Raw genomic sequence first — 15,287 nt, 5'->3', positions numbered from 1 at the left:
ACCTTTATTCCTTATGAGTTCTAAATTTTTTTTTTGTATTTACACTCGTTTAATGTTGTTATATGTTATATACAGCATATTATTCATTGTATTAATAGGTAGGTATATATTTATGTTATTACAACATACATAATATTTTTATGTTATATTGTACACATAATACCTTGTATATCATTGTATATATAGATTATACGTATATCACATTAACATATATTACATTAAATGTTTAATGTTATATACAGGATATTAAACCAATTGACCAAGATAGAGCGATCGTATCTTCTATTATAAATGTAATATTCATTAGAATTTTACTTATTGTATTGATACTACACCGATGTAGTTATAGCTACTATTTATTGACAGATAATTTAATATACAGCGATCACTTATCGTATCGTCCTACAATTGTACAACTCCTCCTACTTTGTACGTAATAGTCACGTGATTTTTTTTCCCCCGATTTTTGTACCTCTGCTTGAAGTGCCTTTGGGTAAGACATCTTGCATCTCATGTCCAGACAGTATATCACCAAACCGAGTATCATTAACCTCAACGATCAACTATGGAACACTGATTGTGCCCCGAAATTTATGTTCTCCTGATGATTTTAAACAAATAAATTCATTTTGAAGTTACAAATTTTAGCGCATTTTCTCATTTATGGAAAAATGCACTATTGTCCTCGTCATGTCCGTCAGTCCGTAACGGACGCTCTTTACGGACGCTCTCTGAGAAAATGCGCTATCTGTAACTCACTGCAGTGAATACTGAGTTATATTTTTTATTGCTAATTTACAATTTAAACATTTTATTGATCCTTGGATTGGTGGTATATTTCTCTGTACTTTTTTATTTAAAATATTCTTAAAGTTCATAAATTTGTTAGTTTATCCCGTAACACCGTTTCCATTTGATTACGCGGTTTTTATTCCAATGTAACACAATTTCGTTCGTAAAAGAAAGTTCTCATAGTGCTGAGGCGGCTCAACAAAGCCCTTTTGTTTCCTTTTTAGAAAGACAAAGGATGAAGGCGTCAGCAAATTTGTTTTGTGACTTTGTCGTTCGAGAGAAAATCGAAGCTTTAGACGACGTGACTGAACGCCAGCCTGCCACTGCCGTACGCGGGAGAACGCGAGAGTTGCGGCCACTGACCCTTGTTGGAGGCCGGAGGTATGAAACTGATAGTGTTTGAACGGTGAATTGAGAAACTAAGATACTAATGGTCAATGAACGGTGAATTAAAAAAATAATGGTTAATGAACGGTGAATTAAGAAACTAATGGTCAATGAACGGTGAATTGTGACAGTGATAGTTTTTGAAAGGTAACAGGTGAAATTGACGGTCTTAGAAGGCGAGTTGTAAAACTAAGAGTTTTTGAACGATGAATTGTGAAACTGATAGTTTTTGAACAATGAGTTGTGAAACTGATAGTTTTTGAGCGATAACTTGTAAAACTGATAGTTTTTGAACGATAACTTGTGTGTGAAGCTGAGAGTTTTCGAACTGTTGCAGATTGTGGAATTCAAAAACGAGCTAATCAAAAATTCAAATTCGAGGCAAATAATAAGTTTGAATCATAAGTTTGAACCTTTATTCCTTCCTTATAAACAATATATGCTTTCTTACGTCATAATTTTGGTACAAACAATTAACAAAGGATTGAAAACTAAACTGATTGAAATTCAAAAAGCTTTAACTTCAACTGAAAAAAATGGATTTCTAATTAAGGGAAACGGGCCAGTCAAATTTTTTACAAACAATAAATCACGACTCGTACATTATTTGTCTAAATTCAATATCTATTGATATTATAAATTCTAAATTATAACTCCGTACTCACTGCAGTGAGTGACAGAGAGCGCATTTTCTCTTCGACGAAAACGTGAAGTCACGGACGGGCGGACAGACGGACAGACGGACAGACGGACGGATGGACGGACGGACATGACGAGCACAATAGGGCATTTCTTCCATAAATGAAAAATTGCGCTAAAAAAATTCCAAGTAGCAGATGATCGCTAGGTCACGCGGGCAGCTGTGTTGTAATGTGAGATACTGGCACCGGACGATACTGCTGCTGCTGCTGCTGCAGTAGGACGGCAGTTGGGTCAGCTTTAACTGAAGCTGCTGAAGATGATGCCGTGTTTGCTGTTGTTTGTTTGCTGCAGCTATAACAGCCGCTGTTTGGAGTGGTCTTATTATTGTGACTGAGGTGCAGTTTTTCCTTCCGCTTCAGTTTCGATTGCTTTTAAGTGCTCAACTGCTATTCCTATTGCCGCGACTTTAAATTTAGAATTTTTTTCATCTGAGCTATTTTTTTGCTGTATTTATTTATATATGTATGAAGGAAATATGTAGGCTATATTTCCTGTCTATTTCAAGGGCAAGCTTATATTGCTAAACTTATTGCAGCAGCTCCTCTAACTGCCTCGGTTGCAGCAGTTTTTCCTACTGAAACTGTTGCAGCCGCAGTTTTTCTTGCTGCACTTGTTGCCGCAGCTTTTCTTACTGCACCTGTTGCAGAAATTTTTCTTACTGCACCTGTTGCAGCAGTTTTTCTTACTGCACTTGTTGCAGCAGTTTTTCTTACTGCACTTGTTCCAGCAGTTTTTCTTGCTGCACTTGTTGCAGCAGTTTTTATTGCTGCATCTGTTGCAGCAGCTTTTCTTACCGCACCTGTTGCAGAAATTTCTCTTGCTGCACCTGTTGCAGCAGTCTTTCCTGCTACACTTGTTGCAGCAGATTTTTTTCCTGCACTTGTTGCAGCAGTTTTTCTTGCTGCATCGATTAGCTCTTTATTGCTGTAGCCGTTGCAGCATATTTTATTGCTACATTCTACACTCGTTGCAGCAGACTTTTTTTGTGCAGCTCTCACTGACATATCTGTAGCACCAGGCCGCCTGTGGCCGGCAAGGCGTCTCGTCACGCGCTCGTCAATATGAAATTAAATTAAAGTTTTATTTTTCTCCTCGCCCTTTATTAACTTTACCTTTACCAACGCTTTTAAAAAAATACGGCGCGATTTAAATCCATCATCGACGACGGTTGTCCATCAACTTTGCCATCCATAATCCAGCGTTAATTTATCTTGCAAGCTTCCGGGAAAAGGTTTCTAAAATCGAAGGAAATTATTTAGAGGTGAAGGCGAGTTGTGGCAAGAAGCCAACCACTATGGCGCAAGAATCAGCTTATTATGTTGAGGCTGGAATTATGTATGCGATGTACTTATAAAGCTCATGTCATATAGTTACATTGTTCCATTGTTACTTAGCTACTTGCTGTCAGACCGGGTTTAGTTGACCATTAAAGTTTCTCCGTGAGCTATCTTGTTCATTTTTGGACAAGTCGAGTCGCTAAACTACGACGCATGCATTGTTTTCATGCTGCGTAACTCATTATAGTTCATTTAAAAAAACTCTCATTAAGAGTGTGCGAGGTGCGTCCAATGAATTGATAAATAATCGGTTATTCGTATTTATCTTAATGGTTCTTTGTTAATGCGTGCGTTTTAGTAACTTTAAATGCAAAATCGAGGTCGTACTTTAGGTGGCCAAGAGAATAATATTGAGCAATCGATGGGCAGATTATTAGCCCATATATNATCTAATAAATCTTCTTGACTCGCGGAAAAATCTTTTATTCAACACGTGCAGATTTGTTGGGGATAAAATATTATCCATATTTTGGCTTATTATTTAAGCATGTTAAATAATTACGCAAGTGGCTGAAAATTCTCGGGATATATTCTAGTATAACGAGTAATGAAAACAAGGTGATGATCCATTGATGTAGGAACACAAATTTAAATTTTAGTTTGGGGACTGGTTTAAATTGCGAATTATTTTGCGAATTCTTCTATGATACATTCAGGTATGTTCGATACTCAATTATTAACATTGAAGTAAGAATTTATTAGATAGTGATACAATATATATGCAAATTAGAGTCGAAATTCGCTCCTTAATCACCTCGAGGCGTTCCTTCTTACGCAATATATCCTACTAAGGAAATTCTAAGCAGTAACCAAGTCTTCTCAAGCTTCTCTAAAGTAGTGAAAGTTACGAGACTGTGGCCGCATTTCTCTTCATTTTCTGCAGTTTTAATTTAATGAAGCTAATAGAATAATGCGCAAAATTTCCAGGGAGAGTAAAATAAAGAAAGATCTTTCTGAGACCGCCTTGAGAGAAGCAATTTAACTTCAGCGCTGTCTTTCGTTTTGCTGATATCAAACTGGCAGCTAAACTGGCTACCTAAATTAAATCCTACCCGCAGCCGACGCTTCTAATTATTTTCTCCTTTGACGTGCCACGTCTGCCGTGACAGCGACGTGCTGCTCATTGACGATCCCAAAATGATTGAGTCTCCCTACATGGACTGAACACACTAGAATTGCTCACAGCTTTGATGTTGTCGCTTTATTTAAATTATGACTTTATTTAAATTGATTTTACTTACATAAAGTGAAATCACACATCTCCTCGTTGTCAAGGCTTTGACTTTGTAAAATTTTTCAACACTGAATATAATCTAATTGAATTTAGTGGACTTTTCTGTCATGGAATTAGATTACGCCAACTGTAATCACTTTGACTTTAATTCGGTGGGCTTGAGAATTTTTATATAGTAGTTTCATAACTCGCTATGCGACAATTTGACAGCTGCTATTATTAATTTTACCTTATCATTATTTGTTCATTATTTTAATAACATTTGTATCCTTCAGGAACGTGTGGGATTCGAGCAACTTGCAACATCTCAGGTGAGTAAGTGTCATGTCTTAAAGCTATCGTAATTAACGAGCGTTAACCGCCGGCCACTGTACGACCTCAGATTATTTTCCCGACAAAAGTATCATGCAAGAAAAATAAAATATAATTCATACCCTGTTCTTGAAAACTTGAAGCCTGGAAACCGACAATCTTTAAACCGTTTATTTCAGTTTATTATATCATCTTTTATTGATTCTGTATAGATATGAGACTTCTTCTAATTTATTTTTCAAACATAAAGATAGTCTTTCACTGTTAAATAGTATGGATTCAAGAGAATCTTATACGTTCGATTTCAATTATAACGATGATCATCTACCATTCTTGTGTATTTTTAAGACAATATATTCTACCGTTTATAACAATGCTAGAGACAATTATTCTCTATTCATGACATATCTCGAAGAAATCCTTTTACTTTGCTATTGAATTTCGGTACAATTGGAAATCAAAAAACAAAGAAAGCGTTGAAACTTTTATTGTGGTTCCGCAAAGAGAATTGCTTCGCAGAACGAAGCCAGAAGGAATTAAACGAGAAGCACGCAGCGCGACGAGGAACTCGTGCAAGCTGTAGAATACGTACGCACATATAAGCACAAGTTCGAACGTTAAAAGTGTAGAACACAATATTTAATTCCAATTGAATGAGTCACTGTTTCAGGTTACCTATTTGTTTCCGTTGAGGAACCCTAGACAAGAGTTCTCATGTAGAGAACTATTAGGAAGAAAATAGTGAAAACAGTAATAGGAGTGTTCGCTCGTACTTAAAGGAGTTAAGCGCATGCAAGCATGCAATTAATTCACAGCACTAAGGCATGTGACAATCGGTATACACCGAAGCTCCAAGGAGCCAATAACCCTACGGGTTCCATGCACTGGCGTAAAGCCGGTTAAGCAAGATCTTAATTAAACGAGCGAAACACAGAAGTTCTAACATGCATTTAAATTGAACAAAATAAAATGAAAACACACTCGCACAAACTCAAATTAAGTAACAGATAAGCAAGAGTTAACAAAAGTAATAATACTGTTTGAGCAAGAGGTCTTCACCTCGGTAAGGTTAAAGCAATAGTAAAAAAGATAGAGCTAACGAGCGTCGACTTTGCCTCCTAACACGAGACAAACGATAAGCGTATAAACATTAACGAGTTAATTAGATATAAATTTTAACATTGCACCCTTCAAACCATCTTTCGGCGTTATAATTATCACTTCAGTATTGTTGTCTAACAGTTTAATAAACAATATTTTGCTGCTGTTGTCGCATTCTTCGTCTCCCTCTGTTATACTATTATATTCGCAACCTGAAAAGTGTCTTAGTTTGACTTATATTTCATTGCCTCGAGACCGTCTATCGCAACGTTGAGCTTTGCACGACACGCTGGTCCCTAAAGTTGAGTATTGAAGCTATTTTTTTCATCTCTAAATCCAGATACAATATTTCGCCGTGGAAGTCTCGAGATGCCCTTAGCCGTATTCTCACGAAACAAGTTGCGTTGTTACATGCATTTCCGCATCGGTTTATTGAAGCCTGATATTGCACTCGATAATTCTTCTTATAATTGAGCCCGAAACTTCATATGCGAGCCTAATTTTATGACATTAGGTACGATTCCCCAAAATGATGGTACCATCGTATGTTGAACAGAGATTGTAACGACTTCTTGAGTGCTTTATTGAAATTTGGTCTAATTTTGATTTGGTTTGATTGAGGGATCATTAAAATAACAATGATTGTTTTCGATGATGGATGAGCGAAAATCCGAATACATGCACGAGCAACGGAGAGTTCACTGTCGTTAGGAATTGTTCCAAAATATCTGTTACGAACATTTATACGAGATAATAACTTCTGAGGCTCCGAGTTTTTTATCTCAAAACTTTGAAAGTTAAAAAATTAATTCTAAAAACGATTTAAATAACCGAATAACAAAGTCAGTCGGAAATATTTGCTGCTACTGCCATCCTTTTTTTATTATCGTCAGTATATCTGTTAAAAATTATCGTTATGGAAGAAATGTGTTTCGTATGGACATATGATATTTGATGTATTTAATGGTTGTGTGAGATACAGATTCTACTGACTAAACTGTTACCATTCTTCAATGCTGATTAAATGACTTATTCATAATGAGAAAAATCTATGCATGTTGATTAGATGTTTTTGTAGTTCAATCTCCCTCATATATACCATTTGTAAAAGATGCAAACTTTTACTTTAGCGCATCGCTGGCTATCTAGCAAGACCCCAACGACTTTTTGGGATGTTGCTTTTAACTTTTTTAAATAATTTTTTAAATAGGTGTTTCCACTGTGGAATAAGTTTGTATTGTTTCTTTGAAAGCTGGTTTCTTAGTATGTATATATTCTTAGGTATGAGCAATTGTCTGCATGTAAATAGTTATTCGCTGCTGTTCGATAGCATTACTTTGAACTTTTAATTGGATATTAGCTACCCTTTCGTCGCGAAATGACTCCGTTTTATTATTTGTAAATTTTCAAAACAATCCAGAACATTGATCTAACATATAAGTATTGTTCATACCATATTTTGAAATAATAGTTATCGATTTCATTCGTAATACGCAATACATTTCCTATTAGGAATTTTTTTAATGAAATAAATTAAACATCCCCTTTTGTAAATTGAACGATAAAGGAAGGCGAGGATAAGCCATTATCGCGGTCACGGCTGGCCTTTTGCTTCCTCTTTAATCTCGCAATATATTGGTTCTGAGTTTAAACGCTGCGCATACAGGTAATTCTGCGGTTTAATTTATCATATTACGTTTGAATTAAATTATTATTTTAGCTTTCAATCTTCATTCTTAGTTTTGGATTATAAATAATTTATTATATATTATCTATTTATCGCAATATTAAAAGTTATGGCTTAATATTATATATTCCTCAAGGCAAGCGTTTGTTAAATGATATTAAATTTCGAATACAATAGTCTCATGATTCATAACACTTGACTTAACCCGACTAAACTTCTTTATAATTCTAAATAAAATTACGCTACAGAGAAAATGCTTACAAACTCATCTCGTGAAGAAGACAAATTTTCAAATTTTTTGCAATAAATAGTATTTGTTGCATCGGGCATAATTTAGGTATACATGGTACATTCTAAGCTTCGTGTCATGTCAAAAACAGGTTAAAGTAAAAAAAAACACAAATAAAATACGAGTTTGTGAAAAAGAAACACACTGTCAATGAATGTCCCGGCATCAGGATGCCTGCGTTCGAAGCTCGTATGGAGAAGAGTGCCCATAGCCACCATTTCTCAGTGTCACAGATGCCTTCACATTTCCATCGATAGTTCGTCTCTACACGGGAAAAAATTGCTCCTAAGGGGTTCAAGCTTTTATTTTCTTTCTTGGAATGCTACCAAATGATTCTTTCGGCGAGTAAATAAATCGGACCTGGAAGTAGCGCCTTATCTTTTACTGCATGGTCTCTTAAATTATTAAAATCACTTGGCTGCTTAAGTCGCAAATTTACCAGGAATTTAAAAGTAAAGAAAATAACCAAAAATTTCACCAATTTAAAAAAATTTAAATGCTGCATTCAGTTCCTATCCTCTACAAATTGTAAATAGATTGTATTTTCTCTACATGTCATCTCATTTTTATTTCTGTTATCTTCGATTTTAGTTCTAATGTCCTCAAGTTTAGGTGAATTGTTTGAATGTGAATTTTAGGTTACTAATTGTTTGTACCTGTGTTCTAGGTTTTGAACTGACGATGGAGCTGGACTCCGAAACGTTTTCTCTTATAAGAAATGGTGAAATTTTTGGCTATTTTCTTTACTTTTAAATTCCTGGTCTCTTAAATTGAGCGAGTGTAGTAATTTGAAAACCTGTTAAACGAATAATAGCTTTGCGTTCCATTTCGCACTGGTTTGGAAATCTGCATTTGCAAGTAAATGAGATGCGTGTTGGAGGTTACACTTGATTTAATTGTCACTGGTAATTTGTTCTCTATAGGTTAAAAAACGGTGATTTGCTGCTACCAGAGTATTTATCGTGGAGGCAGTTAATGTTCTGGGGCCATACTTTCAAAAATCGTCAAGTGAACATAAGTCCTTATACGCTCTATTTTCTTGTCTATGATTGGTGGATTTTGCTTGAAAGGCCGTCAATGATTGGCTGATGAACTTACGATCTATTAACTTTTTTGAAAGTATAAGGCCCTTGGCCTATACTTTCAAAAAAAGTTAAGAGATCTTAAGTTCATCAGCCAATCATCGGCGGCCTTTCAAGCAAAATCCACCAATCATAGACAAGAAAATAGTACGTAAGTACTTACGTTCACTTAACGAGTTTTGAAAGTATGGCCCCTGGTATCTAAATCTTGCGAAGCATGTCAGTCATCACCTTCCAGGTTTCACTTGTTATCCGTTGACAAGTTTTCTGATGAGCTCGAGACTCTTGAAGATATTCCGTCTGTAAACGAAGCATATTATTGGTTGGATAATGAGTTAAGGAATAGCCCCCTTCAATTCCGTAGAGTTATAACAAAAATTTCCTTACATTTTGACATGAATGGCGATTATGTAAATAATTTTTGTCTCATTTTCGCACAATCTCATGAATGGCTTGGATGAAAATGATTACCTGTCAGGAAAACATCGACAATTGATCAGTTAATCGAGAAGCAATAAAAATTGTTATTAGTTATCATTTAAAAATTTGTGATGACCATTAATTACACCTGTGACGATCTTTTACCAACCATTCAGCACACAATCTTTTTATGGTGAGTTCAGCGAGAACTGACTTCATTTCAGACATTCACTAACACGGCGGTAATATACGACCGCGGTTCGCTCTCCTGTTCCGCAGCGCGTCATTATTTGAACTTTATCGATATCCAAATAGTCCTTAGGTTGTAACGCAGTACGCCATAGCTGTCGGCTGGTATAGACTCGCCCCCTTACCGTTTTTTCTCCCGGTACTCGGCGCAACAGCGCGGCTCTCATCAACTTCAATGAAGCGGTCCACTTCTTTGCAGTCCGTGACTGCAGAAGCCTGAAACTGATAGTGTTTGAACGGTGAATTGAGAAACTAAGATACTAATGGTCAATGAACGGTGAATTAAAAAAAATAATGGTTAATGAACGGTGAAGTTAGAAAATAATGGTGGTTAATGAACGGTGAATTAAGAAACTATGGGTCAATGAACGGTGAATTGTGACAGTGATAGTTTTTGAAAGGTGACGGATGAAATTAACGGTCGTAGAAGGCGAGCTGCGAAACTGATGGTGTTTGAACGATGAGTTGTGAAACTGACAGATTTTGAACAACTAGCTATGAATCTGATAGTCTTTGAACGGTGAATTTCTAAACTAATGGTCAATTAACGGTGAATAATTGTGACAGTGATAGTTTTTGTAAGGTAACAGGTGAAATTGACGGTCTTAGAAGGCGAGTTGTGAAACTAAGAGTTTTTGAACGATGAGTTGTGAAACTGATAGTTTTTGAACGATGAGTTGTGAGACTGATAGTTTTTGAACGATGAGTTGTGAAACTGATAGTTTTTGAACGATGAATTGTGAAACTGATAGTTTTGAACGATGAGTTGTGAAACTGATAGTTTTTGAACAATGAGTTGTGAAACTGATAGTTTTTGAACGATAACTTGTAAAACTGATAGTTTTTGAACGATAACTTGTGTGTGAAGCTGAGAGTTTTCGAAATGTTGCAGATTGTGGAATTCAAACACGAGCTAATCAAAAATTCAAATTCGAGGCAAATAATAAGTTTGAATCATAAGTTTGAACCTTTATTCCTTCTTTATAAACAAAATATGCATTCTTACGTCATAATTTCGGTATGTCCGCCTAGAGTTATGTCCTCAGAAGTCCGTATAGGTTCGTGTGCTTGTTTGGCACCACTTATCGCGCGCTGCATTCGAGACTCTCCATGGGCAAGTTTGATTTCAGGTTTAAGGTCCTGATGCATTAGCAGGCTGCGCTAATCTGTGCCGATCTGCACGATTCCAAGATTGGATTTTCTATTTCCATAATGAACTAAGCGTCAGATTTGTTTCCATCATTAATGTCTCTGAAAATCCGTACGATGAGCCATAAATTTAATAATAATTTTTTAGGAGCTTTGGGTCGCATAGTTACCTTTTTATGCGGTAATTTTTACGAAAAATGTGTTATTCTTATGGGTAAGCACTGACCAATCCACTGAAATGAATGTTTTCCTTGAATGAGCAATAGGGCTGTGCATGTATCAGTAATATTTATATCCTTTGATATCTATTCGTTGTCACGTTATCTAGTATCCAAAAATCCGAACTCTGAGTTCCTACCTACGAAGAGAGTTCCGTATTTATGCGTTAAATTGTACAGAAGGAAGTCGTTCGCGTTATCACTCCAAATCTTCCTTGAGGTTTCTTGAACAGACTTGGAAACGAAGGCGATATCAATATAAAATAGCGCCCATGCGTATTGCGCATGCATCGCCCATGCGCACTGACGATGTTTGTGCGCACTCGTCCGGTAATGGGAGATGATTGTGAATAATCTTTCAGTACTGTGATGATGTACACGTGTTCAATAGTGTGCCGGTGATGTACACGTGTTCAATAGTGTGCCGGTGATGTACACGTGTTCAATAGTGTGATGGTGATGTACACTTGTTCAATAGTGTGACGGTGATGTACTCTTGTTCAATAGTGTGACGGTGATGCACGCTTGTTCAATAGTGTGACGGTGATGTACTCTTGTTCAATAGTGTGACGGTGATGTACTCATGTTCAATAGTGTGACGGTGATGTACTCTTGTTCAATAGTGTGACGGTGATGTACTCTTGTTCAATAGTGTGACGGTGATGTACACTTGTTCAATAGTGACGGAGATGTAAATAAGAAGGAGCGAAAACTAGTAAAAATTATTTAAAAAATTAAAAAATTGTAGTTCAGTTTAATATAAGATTATGCAAGCAAATAGGCATCGAAAAGCCATATTTTTTCCCACACTCTGAAATAGCTAAAAATTTTTAGTTAACCTACCTCAGCCATTCAAGTTTGGCTCTTTCATAACTAATAATGCAGGCTCATGAAGATGCTTGAATTAGTTCATTCCCCAACTTGGGGCCTGTCTTCCTTACAGTTATTTCCCTTATTGTTAACATTGAGGCAAGCTCGTATTAAAGATTGAATTTCCACTCAGGGGCGATTGATTTTGCAACACCAATTTGACTTCCTGGGAACACGCAAGCGGTTTTGGGCTGACGAGTCTATCTGGGATCAATTGCAGTGAAGAAGTTTTGATTGTTTCCTTATTTTATCCAAGCTCGAGACAACGAAAAATTCTTGCGATATTGGGAATTGGCAACAGAATTGATGTCCTCGAGAAATTGGATTTAAGCCTTTGGTGTAGCCTACTTTTACTAAGCGATCACAGTGAAGCTTTTGACAGCATTTGTGCAGCGATATTGCATTATGTGGTTATGCTAATAAGTCTTTCCAATTGTGTTGGATTCAACAAGGCCTTCACTTTAGAATTAGAAAGTGTCTCTTATATAATTTCCTATAGATTGGGTGTTATTTTTGTCATATTGTTCACGCTCCGGTCATGTTATTTTACATATTTCTTCTGTAGCCAATTTGAAGTACATAATTTTCCACGACTTTCTGGACGCTTACATAATATCCGAATAATTATAAAAAAAAATCTGATGGGTTATTTGTATCAGTCAATAGCCGTCCCAAATATTATTTGTTCACCGAACAAATAATACGACGTCCTTATTAACCTATTATTTCGCCCTGGTTTGTTCAATTATAATCTATTCACTCAATACATGCCATGCTTATTTTAGCTTCTACAACATATTTTGCCGGCTCGTACAACGTGATAGGCTTCATGCCATTCAGGCTCGGTATCGCCGACATTTTCTTGCCCTCGTTGGTATCGCCGTGATTTTTTTCAGCCGTATTTTCGAAAAAGCACAAGCCTGCTTTCGTCTCACTAGCCGTGCGCGCTTTAGAACTCTTGATCTTGCAGGCTCGCTCACAAGCACGGCTTCTCTTTCATCTCAGGATAGAAGTAAAAATCTCTTCTTCAGACCACGTACTAAAATTTCCTTTTAAGCCCTTCTTTGAAATTTTCGAGGCCATGCTCTAAAGTCGATTGTTCTTTACAAATTTTAGTGAAAATTTACACATAGAAATTTCTTGCCGTTTCTTTGTTCAAACATTTACTTTTTTATTCAGCGATGTTCCAATAAACGATTGATTAAGTGTCCAGCTAACTCATCTACAGGAGGGAGACTTTAAAAAAATTCAATTGCGTTCTTGTAGCATTAGGTAATTGATTTATTTGAAGCCGATATGACAAATTTCCGAGATTAGAGCCAGGTTAGCGAAATAGTGGGACCTAAATCTCCCGTCATGCCATATTATATTTTTTTATTTAATAAAACTAGGAATGTGTTCGATTTCACTAAAATACACTTGCGACTTTGGATATCAAGATAAACCAAAGAACAACATTCAATGATATGCTGATATCCTAAATATTATGTAGACAAATCGAAGCATTTTAAGAGTATGACTAATTTACTTCATTCCAGTTTCGAACTATTGAAGATTGAACAGCACGACATTACGGAGTTGGGAACATATTTGTGACTTGTGGAGCCCCTAACGAAAATCGCCGAGCAAAAACATGGAATTAAACTCGTATATTTTGTTATTTCGAGCATAATCATTTCTAAAAAAAAATTTTTCGTTGTCATATTGTAAATCTTAGTAATCCAACAAATCGAGAATTCTTGTCTTCATCTTCTGTTGGACACAGTGCCAGCAATGCGTCACTGCTTCCTTGCCAGCTAGAGACGGCAAAATGTCGTCTTGGAGATTTGCATTTCTTTCAAATTAGTTAATTATATAACAAATTAATTAATTAATTAATTTTTATCATCAATTCTCGGGATTAAAACGTATTAGGGAGAAATGCAGCCCTATGAATTAGTTGCTCGATCTGCCTCTTAAAATTTATTATCCGCGGATTTATTCGAACTTTTCATACTAGAAAGTCTAATGAAATGATCGCAATGAATGCGACCTCGCAGTGCTCACTAAGCTTATGAATATATTGTTGGAAATATTTGGTTGTTCAAGGTTAACTGCGGAAAATACATGCTTTACATGATCTATCAATAATTTAACGTGCGACTATGCCATCATAAATTCATTATAAAATGATGTTTTTGCCCATTTCAACAGGCTGGCATTTTTTTCATTATAAAATGACGTTTTTGCCCATTTCAACAGGCTGGCATTTTTTCATTACAATTCAATATAGCGTTCATTACCATCGTAAATTCCCTGATCTTTATAGTCCGTTACAATGATATTGGGAAATTTTTTCTTCCTTTTTTATGTGATCGAAAATATGGGCACTGTTTCTATGCTTCACAAAATATAGTCGTCGTTTGTTCTTTCCGCCCAAAAATAGGTAAAAATATGGATATCGTGAAATGTTCGCTTCACTAAATTTGGAAATGTTTTTACGTTTTACCGAATATAGGTGGCATTTTTACGTTTGAGTCTTTAGTTCACTTGCGTGTAGAACGCATTTTCAACATTTTTTGCTACAGTTAAAACTTATTTCTTAATTTTTAAATCATTTCGATTATTACAAAGTATTTTTAAAGTTTTTATTTTTAATTCTTGACTAGTATAAAAATTTCGCAGTTATAACAATCGTATTCGAGTTTCAACCAAAATAGGAGCGATTTACGCGGTTCGCGGCTTCATCGATCATTTGAAGTGCTATTATTCTGTAGCAGCAAATAGATTTCTCTCCCTTTAACGTCATCAATCTTGCTGGAGAGAACCACGCCTTTTTTAAATCTTTCTATTTATAATGGACGACACTTTTAAACCTGGGCCTTTGACTGTGTTTTCAAACGAGCGTAATCCCAACAGACGGCTCTCACTTTAGAATTCTCATGTGTCAAATGGGAGATTTCTTTTTTTTTCGCGAGGAGTTACTAAATACGTATGTTGCGTCAAAATTTTAACATTATTTGTCTCCATAATTACTTTTCCCATTAAGTACGAAGGAATGATTTTATTTCAATTTATTTATATAGTTTAGGCTTTGACTTGAAAGTCAACAAATTTTACTTTTATACAGGGTGCGGCGTGGGAACTTACTCTTTTAAAAAAATCACAAAGTAAAAAGTATTAAAGATAGCGTTTTAATTCTTTCTTTTTTACAAAGAGCTACATTTAAAGTTTCGTTGGGTTTACTTACAAGTTTAATTCTTGAATATTATATCTTGTAGGTGACCTCCATGCTGTTCAATACATTTTGTCAGACGAGATCGGAAGTTTCGCTCCACCTTTCATAATATAAATCACTTCTCCTGTTCAGTTTGTGTACTTACATACATTAAAATACGATTTTTCAAGTGTACGAATATTTATTTCCCCCCACTGTATATAGTTTAGGCTTTGACTTGAAAGTCAACAAATTTTACTTC

At 35.8% G+C, this 15,287-nt stretch overlaps 1 long non-coding RNA gene across 1 annotated transcript in view; it reads left to right on the top strand.

Moving 5' to 3' along the window:
- The window catches only part of LOC125179014, an 89,105-nt gene that overhangs the window by 44,866 nt on the left and 28,952 nt on the right, over nt 1–15,287 (top strand). Inside the window, exon 2 of the long non-coding RNA XR_007157119.1 lies at nt 4,728–4,763. This is a non-coding gene — a long non-coding RNA (uncharacterized LOC125179014). The remainder of the gene's footprint in view (nt 1–4,727; nt 4,764–15,287) is intronic.

Source organism: Hyalella azteca, unplaced genomic scaffold (assembly GCF_000764305.2).
Source record: "Hyalella azteca isolate HAZT.00-mixed unplaced genomic scaffold, Hazt_2.0.2 contig14441, whole genome shotgun sequence".
In the NCBI taxonomy this organism is placed as follows: domain Eukaryota; kingdom Metazoa; phylum Arthropoda; class Malacostraca; order Amphipoda; family Hyalellidae; genus Hyalella; species Hyalella azteca.
Note: the sequence above shows the minus strand (reverse complement) of the source record. Positions and strands in the feature narration are given on the sequence as shown.